The sequence below is a fragment of the Cetorhinus maximus genome, chromosome 9 (genome assembly GCF_964194155.1).
Source record: "Cetorhinus maximus chromosome 9, sCetMax3.hap1.1, whole genome shotgun sequence".
Classification (NCBI taxonomy): domain Eukaryota; kingdom Metazoa; phylum Chordata; class Chondrichthyes; order Lamniformes; family Cetorhinidae; genus Cetorhinus; species Cetorhinus maximus.
This window is the reverse complement of record NC_135887.1, coordinates 143,389,120-143,403,178: the sequence shown is the minus strand read 5'-3', so window position 1 is coordinate 143,403,178 and position 14,059 is coordinate 143,389,120. Positions and strand designations below refer to the sequence as shown.

Genomic DNA, 14,059 nt, shown 5'->3' with positions numbered 1-14,059 from the left:
GGCTGTCCTTCCCTGATCCTCCTCCAGTTCTCTTTCCTTAAGGAGAGAATCAGGTTGGAGACAGTTTCACCTTGACCAACTGCCCTCTGGTACCTCACCCAGCTGACCAGCTTTGATCACATCTGTCCTCAAATATCGAACTTGTCAGGGTGCAGACAACTACAGCTATCATTTTCATGGGCTTTGGATTTAAATTCTGAGGCAGACACAATTGGAAACTAACTGATCTATTTCGAGAGTTTAAGTTCAAAATGTTTATTTCCAGACTGTGACCCGAGCAGGTTATAGGGTAACTAAATGGCTCTATAGTGTTTCAAAAACTACAGTATAGACCAACAAATACCAGAGGATGTAACATCATCAAACTTCAATAAAAAAACAAACTTTCTCACAACCTGGGTTATAAAATGGTTGCTTGTCACTGTCCGTAGTTAATGTTAAGTCTATTTCAGTTTATCTTTTCTCTCTATCCTCTGTGCTAAATGTATTTCGAGTTACCTTAGCTTTCTTCCAATACAATGACAGCTGTGAAATATTACAGGTTTTTAATCACTGTCTTTCCTGGTTCCAGATTTCCTTTGAATAAAACTGGAGTAGATTAGTTCCCGGCCTATTCGATTTTCTGATCCATTTTGCTATCTGCATTACTATTCTTTGAATACAGAAATTGCCCTTAATCGGTATTGATAAGACATTTGTATATTAATCCAGCATGGAGATTCTTAGAGAGAGAGTAAGTAGAGCACAAATATGATCATCAGCTTTAATCAGCTGTGTAAGGACATGACTTTTCTCCCCCACTCAATTTTCTGGACCGTTTTCTCTCTGAGTCACAAATAGTAGTTATTTTAACTTTATTTTCAGCTTGTCCCTTTTTAATATATGACATGATGGCATTAACAGAGTTTATTTTCTGTTTAACCATAACATTCATGGATAATATTTTGTGACAAAGTGTATTTAATGTTTTTCTAGACTAAGTTATTTATGCAGAGACTGGCTCTGTTTATAATAACCCCTGGACACCACTCAGCAACATTTCTATACTTCATAAGGCTGTGATCAATCAATCAATAACAACAATGCACAACTTTAAATATGTAAATAATCTATTGACACATGATTGCTCTGGGCTGGATCAGCCACTCTGGCAGGCCTATATCCTTACCTCGAATCAAGTTTTTCAGACAATTTTACCAGCACAGGACAGAGCACTTTAGGAGACTGAACTTGCTTGTAGAATTAGGAGGTGCAGAACACTTGGTAAGTACGTAGCATAAAACAGCGTAGGAGATTTTTGAGAGAGTTTACAGCTGGGTGCAGATGGTACCAAATACTATCCTGATCAGAGTAACTGTCTGATTGCTGGTGCACAACAGATGCAACAATGACGTGGCGTGTTCTAAATGAACAAGATAACCAATACATCAATGCATTTGCTACTATCTGTAAAGTTCAATCTGAAGTCCTTTATTAACACTCACATCCTCCCAAAACTTGGTCAAATCCTTCAAAGTGGTTAGTTATCTTATTACGAATCTCATTTTAAATTAAAACCGGGGCTTCAATGTTAAGGAGAGACTTTCTGTTGGTTTATGCCAGTGATTTCAGTGCAACCTGGGTGGAATTGTGCAAACCAGCACAAAATAATTGAGGCATTTTAAATGTGCATTACGCCCAAAACTACTTTGTGTTTTCTGTGATCTTTTACACTGGGTTCAATATTCAGTCTGACCCCCTTCGCCAAGTTCCAACTTGAGAGATTCCACTAATTGCGCTTTTTGGAAAAGCTCCTCAGACTATGCTCTATTTTGGACATCGCAGGTACTAAGTTTTAAGTTTTATTTAGAGTTTATCATGTCAAAAAATGTTTACTAAGAAACTGAGGTGTAAATTAAGAAACTATTAAATAGTTCAGTGTAGTTTTTTAAAGTAATTTTAAGTGATTTAAAACCAAGTTACATACAGATGTAGGATTGCACACCCTTATTACAAATGCTTATTTTTGGTGATAAACCCATTTTCAGTTATATTAATAAAGTTGCACCAGGTTAGCACTCTTAAATACGTCTATGAATACTCTTTAATGGAAAGAAACGACAGATTTACGTTCTATAACGCTGCCTAATTGTGCTGGTTCATTGAAGATTTTACATTTCTGATTAAACAAATTATGTTTGGCAGAAACTTGGATTGTAACCTAACCCGTGCAATTCTGAGCTGTAATTTCCTGATTCTATCCAAAGTGGAAACTCTGCTCCAATTTAATATGATTTTTAGCAAAAAACATTTTCTAAAAAGAATCACCCAAGCTGTATGCTGTGGAAGACAGTGGTTATGTTTATATGAAGTTGTTTGTGTTATAATGCAAATACATGCTAATATTTATTCAGTAACCAGACAAACAGATTCAGGTGGCAGCTCAATAATAATGGTAAATAGATAATAGAAGGTGCTCAGGATCAGTTCTAAAAAGCATTGTACTCTTGATTATAAGGAGGTCTTGTGGTGTAGTGGGTCATGTCCCTGCCTCTGAGCTAGAAGCTCCAGGTTCCAGCTCCACCCCAGGACCTGATGGCCATGGAAGGTGTGTTCACCATGTGGTCAGACAGGCTGAGTATCAACCTGAAAACCCTTCCAACAAACACCACTGAGAGGCGGTAAGAGCAGGATAGATTCCTGGTCAGCCATATGATAGAAAGAAATTGGAGCCTCTACCATCACTATCCATAGCTCCAGACTACAACATAAAAGTGTATGTTACCATAGCAACTCGGACTGCCTGAGTGAACCGTAACACACCACACCCCCTCTTGACTATGGATTGTATTGAATTCATAGACATAGGGCAGAATCGTCCCAGATTTGCACTAAGTGCAGTAGCAGGCGGGGAAAACGATGTATTACTATCATGTTTAAGCAATTTATTGGAGCTCTTTGAAGGAGTCACGAGCTGTGGATAAAGGGGAACTGGTGGATGTACTGTGCTTTGATTTCAAGAAGGCATTTGATAAGGTGCCACATCAAAGGTTATTGCAGAAAATAAAAGCTCATGGTAAAGGGGGTAACATTTGGCATGGATAGAAAATTGACTGGCTAACAGGAAGCAGAGAGTTGGCATAAGTGGGTCTTTTTCTGGTTGGCAGGATGTGACGAGTGTTGTGCCACAGGGATCAGTGCTGGGGCCTCAACTTTTTACAATTTATATAAATGACTTGGATGAAGGGACTGAAGGAATGGTGGCTAAACTTGCTGACAACACAAAGACAGGTAGGAAAGTAAATTGTGAAGAGGACATAAGGAGGCTGAAAAGTGACATAGATAGGTTAAGTGAGTGGGCAAAGATCTGGCAAATGGAGTATAATGTGGGCAAATGTGAAATTGTTCATTTTAGCAGGAAGAATAAAATGGAAGCTTGTTATCTAAATGGTGAGAGATTGCAGAGCTCTGAGATTCAGAGGGATCTGGGTGTCCTAGTGCATGAATCACAGAAGGTTAGTATGCATGTACAGCAGGTAATTAGGTAAGCTAATAGATAACTTATTCTGAGGGGAATTGAATACAAAATTAGGGAGGCTATGCTTCAGTTGTATTGGTGAGACCACAGATGGAGTATTGTGTACAGTACTGGTCTCCTTATTTAAAGAAAGATGTAAATGCATTAGAAGCAGTTCAGAGAAGGTTTACTAGACTAATGCCAGGAATGGGCGGATTGTCTTATGAGGAAAGGTTGGACAGGTTAGGTTCGTATCCGCTGGAATTTAGAAGAGTAAAAGGCGACTTAATTGAAACCTTTCAGATCCTGAGGGGTCTTGACAGGGTGGATGTGGAGAGGATGTTTCCTCTTGTGGGAGAATTTAGAATTAGGGGTCACTGTTTAAAAATAAGGGGTCGCTCATTTGACAGAGATGAGGAATTTTTTCTCTCAGAGGGTAGTGAGTCTTTGGAACTCCCTTTCTCAAAAGGAGATAGAAGCAGAGTCTTTGAATATTTTTAAGGCAGAGCTAGATAGAGTCTTGATTAACAAGGGGGTGAAAGGTTATCAGGGGGTAGGCAGGAATGTGGGGTTGAGGTTACATTCAGATCAGCCATGATCTTATTGAAGATTGAAGGTAGGCAGGCTCAAGGGTCCGAGTGGCCTACCCCTGCTCCTAATTAGTATGTTCGTATGTAAGGTGGGGCTGACCCCCATCTCTTCAGCATCTGTGACCAGTGATGCTGTGCTCTTGAAGGGGTCAGGTGCTGAAGGCGTACAAAGGATCAGAAGCTTTTAAAGTTTCATGGCTGCATCGCCATGATAAGACCCTGATCACAGAGCCCAAGCGAGTTGCCCTCGGCCAGACAAGAGTCAGACATTCTCTATGTGAAGATCTATGGAGTGTCCTCACTGCATGTCGTCATCATCCTCCTGCAACTGAGTGACTATTAGGGCCTCCACTGCATCTCTGTGACAGGAGCATTATCACAGAGGGTATGTGCGCTACCATAACCCAGACTGGAGTTAAATGTTCAGAGATATAATGCGTGGATCTATGGTGTCTCCTCACTCATATCATCATCATCCTCCACAAATCTAGCAGCTATGAGGGCCTCCCAAGCATGCCTGCCTTGTCTAGCCAGTGCCTCATCCCTGTCAACATCACCTTTGAGGTCCTCTTCACTCTCATCACTGTCGACGTCCTCCTCATTGGAGGAGACCTCCAGCTCCTCCATCTCCTCCTTAGCCAGCTCCTCTCCCCTTTGCTGCACCAGGTTGTAAAGGATGCAGCAGGTGATGATGATGCGTGACACCCTCTGCGGACTGTATTGCAGGACTCCACCAGACTGGTCCCGGCACTAGAACCTCATCTTCAGTATCCCGATGGTTTGTACCAAGTTGCAAGTTGCAGCCCCTGTGGACCCTGGAAGATGTCAGGGATCTGTGACTGACTGAGGATGTAGGAGTCATGGACACTCCCTGGAAACCGTGCGCATGTCTGCAGGATGTGTTTGTGGTGGTCACACACCAGCTGCACATTCAGAGAATGGAATCCCTTGCAGTGACCTAGTTGACTGTGTGTTGCGACGGAGATCTGAGCGCCACCTGAGTGCAGTCGATGGCACCCTGCACACGTGGCAAACCTAATATCTGGGCAAATCCAATCGCTTGTGCATCCTGGCTGTCCTGGTCCCAGGCAAAATGCACAAAGTTGTGTGCCGTCACACAAATGGCATCTGTGACCTCAAGAATGCTTTTGAGGATGGAGGCTTGCAATATCCCACAGAGAGGAGCCCTGAAAGGAGCCACTTGCGTAAAAATTGAGCGCCGTGGTCACTCTCATGGCCACTGCCCAGGGATGCCCTCCATGTCCCCGTGGCACCAAATCCTGTAGTAGCTGGCAGATGTGACTGACTAGTTATCTAGACATGCGCAATCTTCGGTGACACTGGTTCTTGGTCATCTGCAGGAATGAAAGGCGGCATCTATAGAGCTTGGGTCTAGCTGGGCGTTGACCCGTGACGGCTCACTGTGACTCTTCAGCGGTGTGTGCGGGAGCCCCAGCTGCCCCTTCTTCCAGAGGATGCTGCTTCTCCCTCTGCATAGCCAGGCACCTCCGTCGCTCTTTTCTCCATTGTCTTCACTCTCTGAAATCCATGAGGCATACAGCTAGTTCACCAGGCTCCATGATCCTGATGTACTCCTCCCGCAGGATGAAAGAGAGAAACGTGTGGGTTAGCATGGGTGTACTAAGAACCTCTCCTGGTTAAGTCTGAAGGCCCCTTAACGCATCCTGGAGAGTGCTGGCCACCACTTGGATGGCTACAGATTAGTGCGTTGCATGGCTACCTGAAACCCCACCTTCCTCAGCCCCACTCCACCTGACCGATTGGCAGCAGCTTCGGACATTGGACTGCATGCTGTGCTCTCAGGTCAGGCACAGGCATTCTCCTAACCCACACTGCAAGGCTGCACTGTTAGCCTGAACCATGGGGGATACTGGTCCAAACCGGGATGGTGACATTGCAAGGGGCTGTGAGCACCTCCACCAGTGACTGCTCCATGGCCAGATTTAGCGAGGGGATTGTACAACACGCCCAGTCGTCCAACTTGTCTGGAGTCCACTTAAACGCTCATTAGTTTGCAGTCTGTGCCCGAGGGGTAAAAAGCTCTGGAGCATTTGGTGACACTTTGATGCCTCTGTGTTGCTTGAGTGGGCAGATAAGCCAGAGGCCCGAATCCACACATGTCAAAAAGGCTGCGTCTGAACTGTCTCAGCTGAAGAGTGTCAATGTGGCAATCACTTTGTTAAAGACAATTGCTAGTTAAACAGGTGATGGGCATTGATTATCCCATCTAAATAGAATAAAGAGATACAGCTGGAACACTGTGTGGGGAAGCTACTTGGAAGTCAGTAGCACTGAGGACTTGTCTTGAAAATAAACCAGCTTGAACCAAAAGACCAGCCTGGATTAATTCTTCCACCGCAACCTCTTATTGTGACTAACACAAGGAATGGTCACTTTATACTAGGTTTCCCTAATGCGTAGCCACTTTCCTTCCCCCCACCCCGCGCGTGCTTATGTACTACCTTCAATTACAGGGCAGCTCTTGCCCCCCTCCACCTTCCAACGCGCCTCAACTTTGAAGTCCAACAGGCGACCTGGGCGAGTGCTGCGCAACGTTACTGCGTACTCACCTCTGAGTCCTCCTCAAAGTGTAGCCTGCCAAGTGCACACCTTATATGCTGTTGTGAAACACATCAGTGTGCAATCACGCCGATGTGGGCAGACAATCCAACGGGGAGATGATTCTAGCGGGCTGGCCTTATAATGATATGCAGATATATTATAATGAGGTTCCCGATGTTCAATGGCGGGAAATGCAGCCCACCATTGACGGGTTAAGCGGACGATCGCAAACAGGTTTCACAATGTCGTAAAATTGATTTCTGGCCTTCTTGCCATATTGTCCACTCATGCTGCCGAGCACGCCCAATGCCTGTGGGCATGGAAAATCCTGCTCATAATTTGGGACTTCTGATGGCAACGGCCTTGGCTTGTTCTCCACAGAAATAGTCACTACTTTATTAGACAAATTTATTAATCCTTAACTGGTCAATAATTGCAAATTGGCTAGTTAAGTGCAAAGAGGCTGCTCATCATGGCACCCACTTCCTGACTGGAATGGAGGTGAGTGGGTAATTTTCCTGTGAATCATAGTCTCTAGACTCATAGACGTTTATAGCACAGAAGGAGGCCATTCAGCCCATTGTGTCCATGCTGGTCAACAAAGATCTGACTACACTAATCCCATTTTCCAGCACTTGGCCCATAGCCCTGGGGACCTTCAGACTGTGGCCTTTGCATCTCTGCATGGGCAGCCGTGGTCACTGGCAGCTGTGGAGCAGATGAGGGATCTGACGGAGAGGCTGGTGATGTGGAAGAAAATGAGAGTGTTGAGAAGCTTCTGGTACCTTCACCCTCCTCAGTTACCTCCACAGCCCTGGGTTGGCCTTCATGTTGGGTTGTTGGGGCTGACTGCAGATGTGTAGCAGTTGTCTGTTCCAACAGCCAACATTTCAACAGTGTGATGACAGCGCTCATACTCTGGCCTGATGCCGGCGACTGAGGGAGCCTGGCTGAATCGCTGCTCTTGCATCCACTCTGAGTATTGCTGCATGTGTGGCCAATCTCTCATGGTCGGAGCTGATGGAGTTGAGTCCCTGAGCCAATGTGGAGCTCATAATGGTGATGGACTCCTCTTTTTGCAATCTCACTGCCTCAGGGAACTCTGCCAGATGTGCATACATCAGCTACTGATTGGGCAAATATTGTGTCTCAAAAGTGACTTTTGTGGCTCCATGTTCCTTCCCACTGGAGCATCATTCTGACTTTCCTCCCTCCTCCAAGGGCACTGTACACTGCTATCTCTGACTCTGACTCCTCCTCCTGCACTCTGATGCGGTGACTTTCACCCTATGCCACTGACTCTACATGTGCTATATCCCTCTGATGCACTGGTATCTGAGTTGGCGGAGTGTGGGCTAGTAAGCTGTGATGCTGCCCCCTTGGCTATCTCTTCCCCCTCCTGACACCTGAGGGATGAGGTAGACTGGGGTTGCTGGGGGATGGTGAGTGAGCAAAGTTGAGACCTGTGTGGGACACAGTGAGATATTTAGGTATAGCCCTTCACATTGTGAAAGCACACTCTGATGCATGTCACTGTCTTTAACCATGCTCGTGCTGCCCTTATCACGTAATGCCATCCTTGCACTCCCTGTCCATTGCCAAAGTCCCATTGTGCTCAGTGAACTGACATCGTGACCTCTACCATTACCACCATGTGCCAAGGTGATTTTAACACTGCCTTTATCACCTGCTACCGGTGATTTACCATAAGCACAGACAGCTGCTCAAGGACCCTGGCAATCTCCATGGCCAGTTATTCAACTGAGTGAATTGTTCTCAGCCAGGCTGACCCACCCCCAGGCCGGGCCATCTCCTTAGTGTTCTTCACCCTTTTTCGACTGCAACAACAACCTGAATTTATGTTAACTGATATCTCGTGAATGCAGCGAAATTTCTCTTCATCGTATCTGTGCATCACAGTGCTCTCTCACATCTGTTCTCCATGTACCTACATGAGCTGCTTACACACACAAGCATCAAAGCTAAAGCAGAGGTATGTGCCAGGTCTTGCACCTTAGCTGCAGCATTCAGATATGACCCTTCCCGTAGACCTCTGTGTGGATGAGTCAAGCTACTCACGTTGCCAGAATGTAGCAGGTTATTGAACCTTTTCCTGCACTGAATCCAGAATGCTCATGCTCTCCTGCTGCGCTCACCCCAGCTGCAAATTGCATTCAGGCTTTCTTGGTTGTGGCAGGTGGATACTGAGGGCCAGCAAGCTACAGGACAGATCTCCTCCTCTGAACCTCTTCCACTAACACCTGAAGGTCCTGATCAGAAAATCATGGGGCAGCTGGACCCATCCCTTCCCCCACCTCTCCTCTGTTTGACATCCTATCAATAAAAATGTAAGGTGAAAAGGTTTGTGAGCCATTCAGATTACAGTGCTCTCATTCACTTTTCTGCGCTTACATACACTAACCATTTTCTGTAAATCATCAATGATTACTGTTAAAATGCTCTGTGCAAATGCTGGGTGCCATGCGTGTTGCAGTTGTCATTCAAAGATAGCGTGTTGCGCTCCGTGACCACTGATATCCCTACTGGTTTCCTCCCTTTTAGTCACACTGTTATGCTGTGACAGTGTGCAGCTGTGAGGAATTTGGTGAAGGGTCATCAGTTTGGGTGCATCCTGATGGATGGATGGCAAGAGGGAAGTGGATGGGATAATGAGCATGGCATGGTTCATCATTCATCCACTGAGTCTTGTCAGCTAACTACATTGCTGCAGAATATCTGTATCAGGTAGTGGTGGCAAGACGATGCCATCTCCCTGGCTGTGTCATGTGGACCCACACCATGCTTTCAGTGGTTCAGTAGAGTACACTTTAATTAGGCAGCAAGAATGACAATTCTCCCTTGGGAAAGCCCATGATAGGCCATCTGTTCCAGGGTCAGCTAACAGGTGAACAACATTAACAACTTGGACACTCACCTGACAAGTCAATGACCTTTCCTCTGAGGCACAGGGACTTCACCATGGACGACTGACCTCTCAAATGAGCTTTTCTGAAGGCATTGCTAAAAAAAGAGACATTTTTTGTTGAAGCTTTTCATTTTGCACTCATCAGGACAATTTGCAAGAAAATACCGATGTCAGGGGAAACAACATATTTATACTGAATGAGAAGAAAGTGCTGATTGGTTGGCAGGTGGACTCTGATTGGTAAAGACATTGCCATGGAAAATGCACCAGTTGATGGTGACTGAGAGTTAACTGCCAAGCATTGTTTGAAATTTTAACTAGGCAGTTTGACTCTGATTGGTCAAGGCATTGCGCTGAGGAATGAATCATCGAATGGCTGTCACTTATTTTGTTTAACTGAAACAGGCGCAGTGTGTGGTATTGTGGCAGGACTGTAGAGCGGGCAGCCCAGTTTTAACGAAACCTCATCCAAGGGCGGGAGAAAAAGGGTCTGCAGCATTGCCATTGTGAGTAGTGAGGAGTTTAGGAGATAGCTTGCTGCTGGTTGCTTATTTGAACTTGACAGCTTTATCTCTGTCCTGAGCTTCTAAGCATTTCTAGGCTTCATTTCAGGACTCATTGGTGTCTCCAAGGCCCCTGGAAAATTTTGACCGTGTGGACCCTTCTAGGCACCAGACAGCCTTCTGTAGCCTGGTTATGGGGATTGTGCTCTCCGCTAGTGGCACCTCCTCTGAGGAGGGAGAGAGGGGTAGAAGGGAGAGGAGGCCGGGTGTCCCTATGCAGCTTCCAGGGGAGGAGAGGCAGAGACACAAGGGGTGCAGGGCCAGCAGGTAGTCCAAGGTGGAAGGGGTCACAGAAGACGCCACTATCCTGCTGCCAGGGTTTACAGGCAGCGATGCAGCTACCTCAATATGTCTGAGTTGCAATACCGAAGGAGGCTCCGTCTCTCCGGGGAGACTGTTACCTCGATTTGTCAGATGATTGGGCCTGAGGTCAACTCCAACTGTGTGGGTGGACAGCCCATGCCAGTGGCTCTGAAGGTCACAGTGGCCCTCAATATCTATGCCTCTGGCTCTTTCCAGGGGTCAGTGGGATATCTTTGTGGAGTCTCCCAATCAGCTGTCCACAGCTGGTGACTGATGCTCTGTTCAGGTGGGTAATGACATTTATTCATTACCGTATGGATGGGGCCAGCCAGGCTGAGGGACCCAGAGGGTTTGCAGCGATTGCTGGGTTCCTCCGCGTCCAGGATGCAATCGACTGCACACATGTGGCCATCAAGGCACCGGTGAGTCAGCCGGGTGCCTTCATTAACAGGAAGGGATTCCACTCGTTGAGCGTCCAAGTACTTTGTGACCACAAGGCACAGATTCTGCAAGTCTGTGCAAGGTACCCTGGCAGCTCCCATTACGCGTTCATCCTGAGACACTCCCAGGTGCTGAGGCTGTTCACTGCTCCAGCTCGACTAGATGGATGGCTGCTGGGTAACAAGGGCTATCTGCTGAAAAGGTGGTTTCTGACACCTCTCCACCACCCAAAAACAGATGCTGAGCAGTGTTATAATAGGAGTCATGCCTCCACAAGGGCAGTGACAGAGAGGACTATAGGTCTTCTGAAGATGCACTTCCAATGCCTGGACCGTTCAGGGGAAGCACTCCAATACCCCAGAGCGGGTGTCACTGATAGTGGTTGCATGCTGCACTCTCCACAATCTGGCACTGGCAAGGGGGGACCCACTGGGGGAAGAGGATCTTGAGGCAGCTTCACAGGCCACAGATGATGAACCCAGTGGTAAGGCAGAAGAGGAGCCTGGTGAGGAGAACAGCGAGGATGTGGAGGCAGATCTCTGGATCCTTCAGGGTGGCAGGGACACCAGGGATGCCTTCATCCAATGCTCCTTCAGCTAGGCTGCCAAAGATCTGCTTCCACCTCAGACCAGGGATGCTGCTTCCAACCTGAATGTTTGAAATGACCCTTTCCTTTGAACCCAAAGTGCCTGTGCAATAAAATTTAGAGCCACTCATGTCCAGCATTACATACTGGCGTACCCTGCGCCTACAAAACAAGTGAAGCCTACTCAGGCCATTAAGACAAAAGCAAAATTTATATCATGTTGCCACTCACATCAAATGAACATGATATCTGGTGTTAATGGCCACACCAGTAAAAAATTGTCAAAATATGGCAGAACAGGAGCTCACCCATGAACAGTCCCTCTTGTGCTCATGGTGCCTTAAACTTACGTTTGTGAGTGCTGCGTCTTGTTGCCTGCAAACCCCCTCCCCCGCCCCCTCACTTGCAGCGGCATTGGAGGCAAAAACAGAAAATGCTGGAAAAACTCAGCATGTCTGACAGCATCTGTGGAGAGAGCAACAGAGTTAACGTTTCAAGTTCGTATGACCCTTCTTCAGAGCAGCGTTGGAGGCAGCCTGCTGACTCTGCTGTCCTGTTGGCCTTGATGACTTTGGCAGTCGTCCTCTGGCCAGTGGAGCCTGTGCTGGACCCGCCTGGGAGGGAGCGGCCAGTGCCATGGCTGGCATTACCCAGCATCACAGTCTCATCAGATGCCACGGTCACTGGCAAAGGGGCGGAGGAGCTGCTGCCATCACCCAGAGCGCCCTGAGAGGAGCCCACAGAGATGACAAGCAGCTGATGTGCCAATGTGAGGTCGCTCTGGACCTTCCTGCTTGCCATTGATGGATGGGCACCCAGGTTCCTCATCCATCTCCCACACTGGCACTGACCACCTGAGCTCAGTGCCTGTGTGAGGGCTTGCAGGTCCGTGCGCAACCCCAGGAACCCCTGATTTTGTCCCTGGAGCTGCCTCTCCATGAGAGTCACCACTGTCCCCATGGAGGAGGCAGTGCGCTTGGCGGAGGGTCAACACAGTGCTCACACTCCGCATGGACTCCTCCACAACAGAGACCATGGCACACATACCCTCATGGATCTTGGCAAGATCCTCGCACACATCCTGCTGGGCATTTGGCATCTGCCACCTAATGGACGACTCCAGAGGCTCATCATCTGACTTCAAATCAGCATCGTTCTGGTCTCCGGCAGTCCTCCGACTGCCTGCACCCTGGGCACTCTCTGCCTCTGCCTGCTCCTCAAGCGAGTGTGAAATGCCCTCAGCAATGCGCACCAACATTCTAGCCGATGATCTAATGCTCACTGAGGTGCAGGTATCTGTGCTGGTGCTTGGAGCAGAGAGCGGGTTTGACTCAGGTGCATCCAAAGCCCAGTGGTCCTCTGGCATCAAGGGTGGCTCTTTGGGGTCCTGCATTAGTGGCCGAGCTGGTGATTCTAGGGGAGAACAAGGACATGTCATTAGTTTAAGTTGTCACACTGCCACTGTGCATGCCAAGCGCCCTGGTGAGACAATGGGGACCTGCATCATGGTGCCATCATCTTTCAATGATCAATGGGGACTCCAGGTTTGAGGCTCCCATTAATGATGAGACTACACAAGAATGTTTGCACAATCCGACACACTCACCTCTGTGCACTGCACTCTTACTTTTGTCAGAAACCCCTGTCTCTCCTCGACCAGCTAACCGAGGTGGGTGGCAGCTCTCCAGCTCCGAGGCATCCCTATCGTACCTCGTCAGAATGAGGAGCTTTGGGGGGCCTCCGCCTGTCTTAGTTCTTTCGTTGGTGTTACAGCTTCTGTTCTGAAATGACAGAGGAGCATTGATTGGTCCAATCTCTATCTGCATCGCCATTGCAGCCTGGCAGCTCCCCTCCGCCCCTCTCCCCCCCAACGTCACAAGTTCACCCAGCAGGAGGTATTTACAATGCTAGGGCCTTGGGACAGATGAGAGCGTGAAGGGCAAAGGGTCAGCGTGCATGGGAGGATTCTTGTGTATGGCTCACAAAGGCCCTGGCAGATACCTTTGCCTCCCTGCAGATGCCTGATTCTAGGGGTGGTGGGGTGTCCCTTGAAAGATGTGAGGGCGAGGGTGGCGCGGTGTGGTATGCACAGCTTAAGGACTATTGCAAATAAACCACACCAGACGTGATTAAAGTGCAAATGAACTATATTTATAAAAGTGTGATAAGTGTAATAATCATAGTGCAACCACTTGTGAAATCAGAACTTGTTAATTTTTCTTTCCCTAACACTTCTTCTAAGTGCTGTCCTGACATCTGCAGCAGGGGTGGAGACAACCTGCTGACCAGTTGACACTGTTGCCTTGGATGAACTTGGCGGATGTCCTGAGGCCTGAGGAATGGAGGGCCCTGGCTCACTTTGGCTGTCCTGCAGTGGGGCAGCTGCTCCCTCTGCAGTCACAGATAATGAGGTTGAAAGTGTTACAGGCAAAGGGAATTCGGAAGAGCTGGATACACTCTTGAGTGTCCTGAGTGGAGGTCCCAGGGGTGTGCAACTGCCGTGCCTCCTCCCTTTGAGTGTCTGAAGGCCCCCGCCTGACTCCTTGAGGGGAAAGGGCAACTGGAGGGAGG

At 47.7% G+C, this 14,059-nt stretch overlaps 2 protein-coding genes across 3 annotated transcripts in view; one reads left to right on the top strand and one right to left on the bottom strand.

The window, feature by feature from the left end:
• Window positions 1–14,059, top strand: part of iftap (intraflagellar transport associated protein) — a 65,122-nt gene that overhangs the window by 7,134 nt on the left and 43,929 nt on the right. The window contains exon 1 of one of the 2 annotated variants that reach the window (XM_078549584.1): window positions 8,997–9,017. The exons of the other annotated variant lie outside the window; for it this stretch is intronic. The gene's annotated coding sequence lies outside the window, so the exon portion shown is untranslated. Of the gene's footprint in view, window positions 1–8,996; window positions 9,018–14,059 lie in introns of those variants that run through there. 2 annotated transcript variants of the gene reach the window in all.
• Window positions 1–14,059, bottom strand: part of rag2 (recombination activating gene 2) — a 31,104-nt gene that overhangs the window by 15,621 nt on the left and 1,424 nt on the right. The window contains exon 2 of the mRNA XM_078549581.1: window positions 9,605–9,690. The gene's annotated coding sequence lies outside the window, so the exon portion shown is untranslated. The remainder of the gene's footprint in view (window positions 1–9,604; window positions 9,691–14,059) is intronic.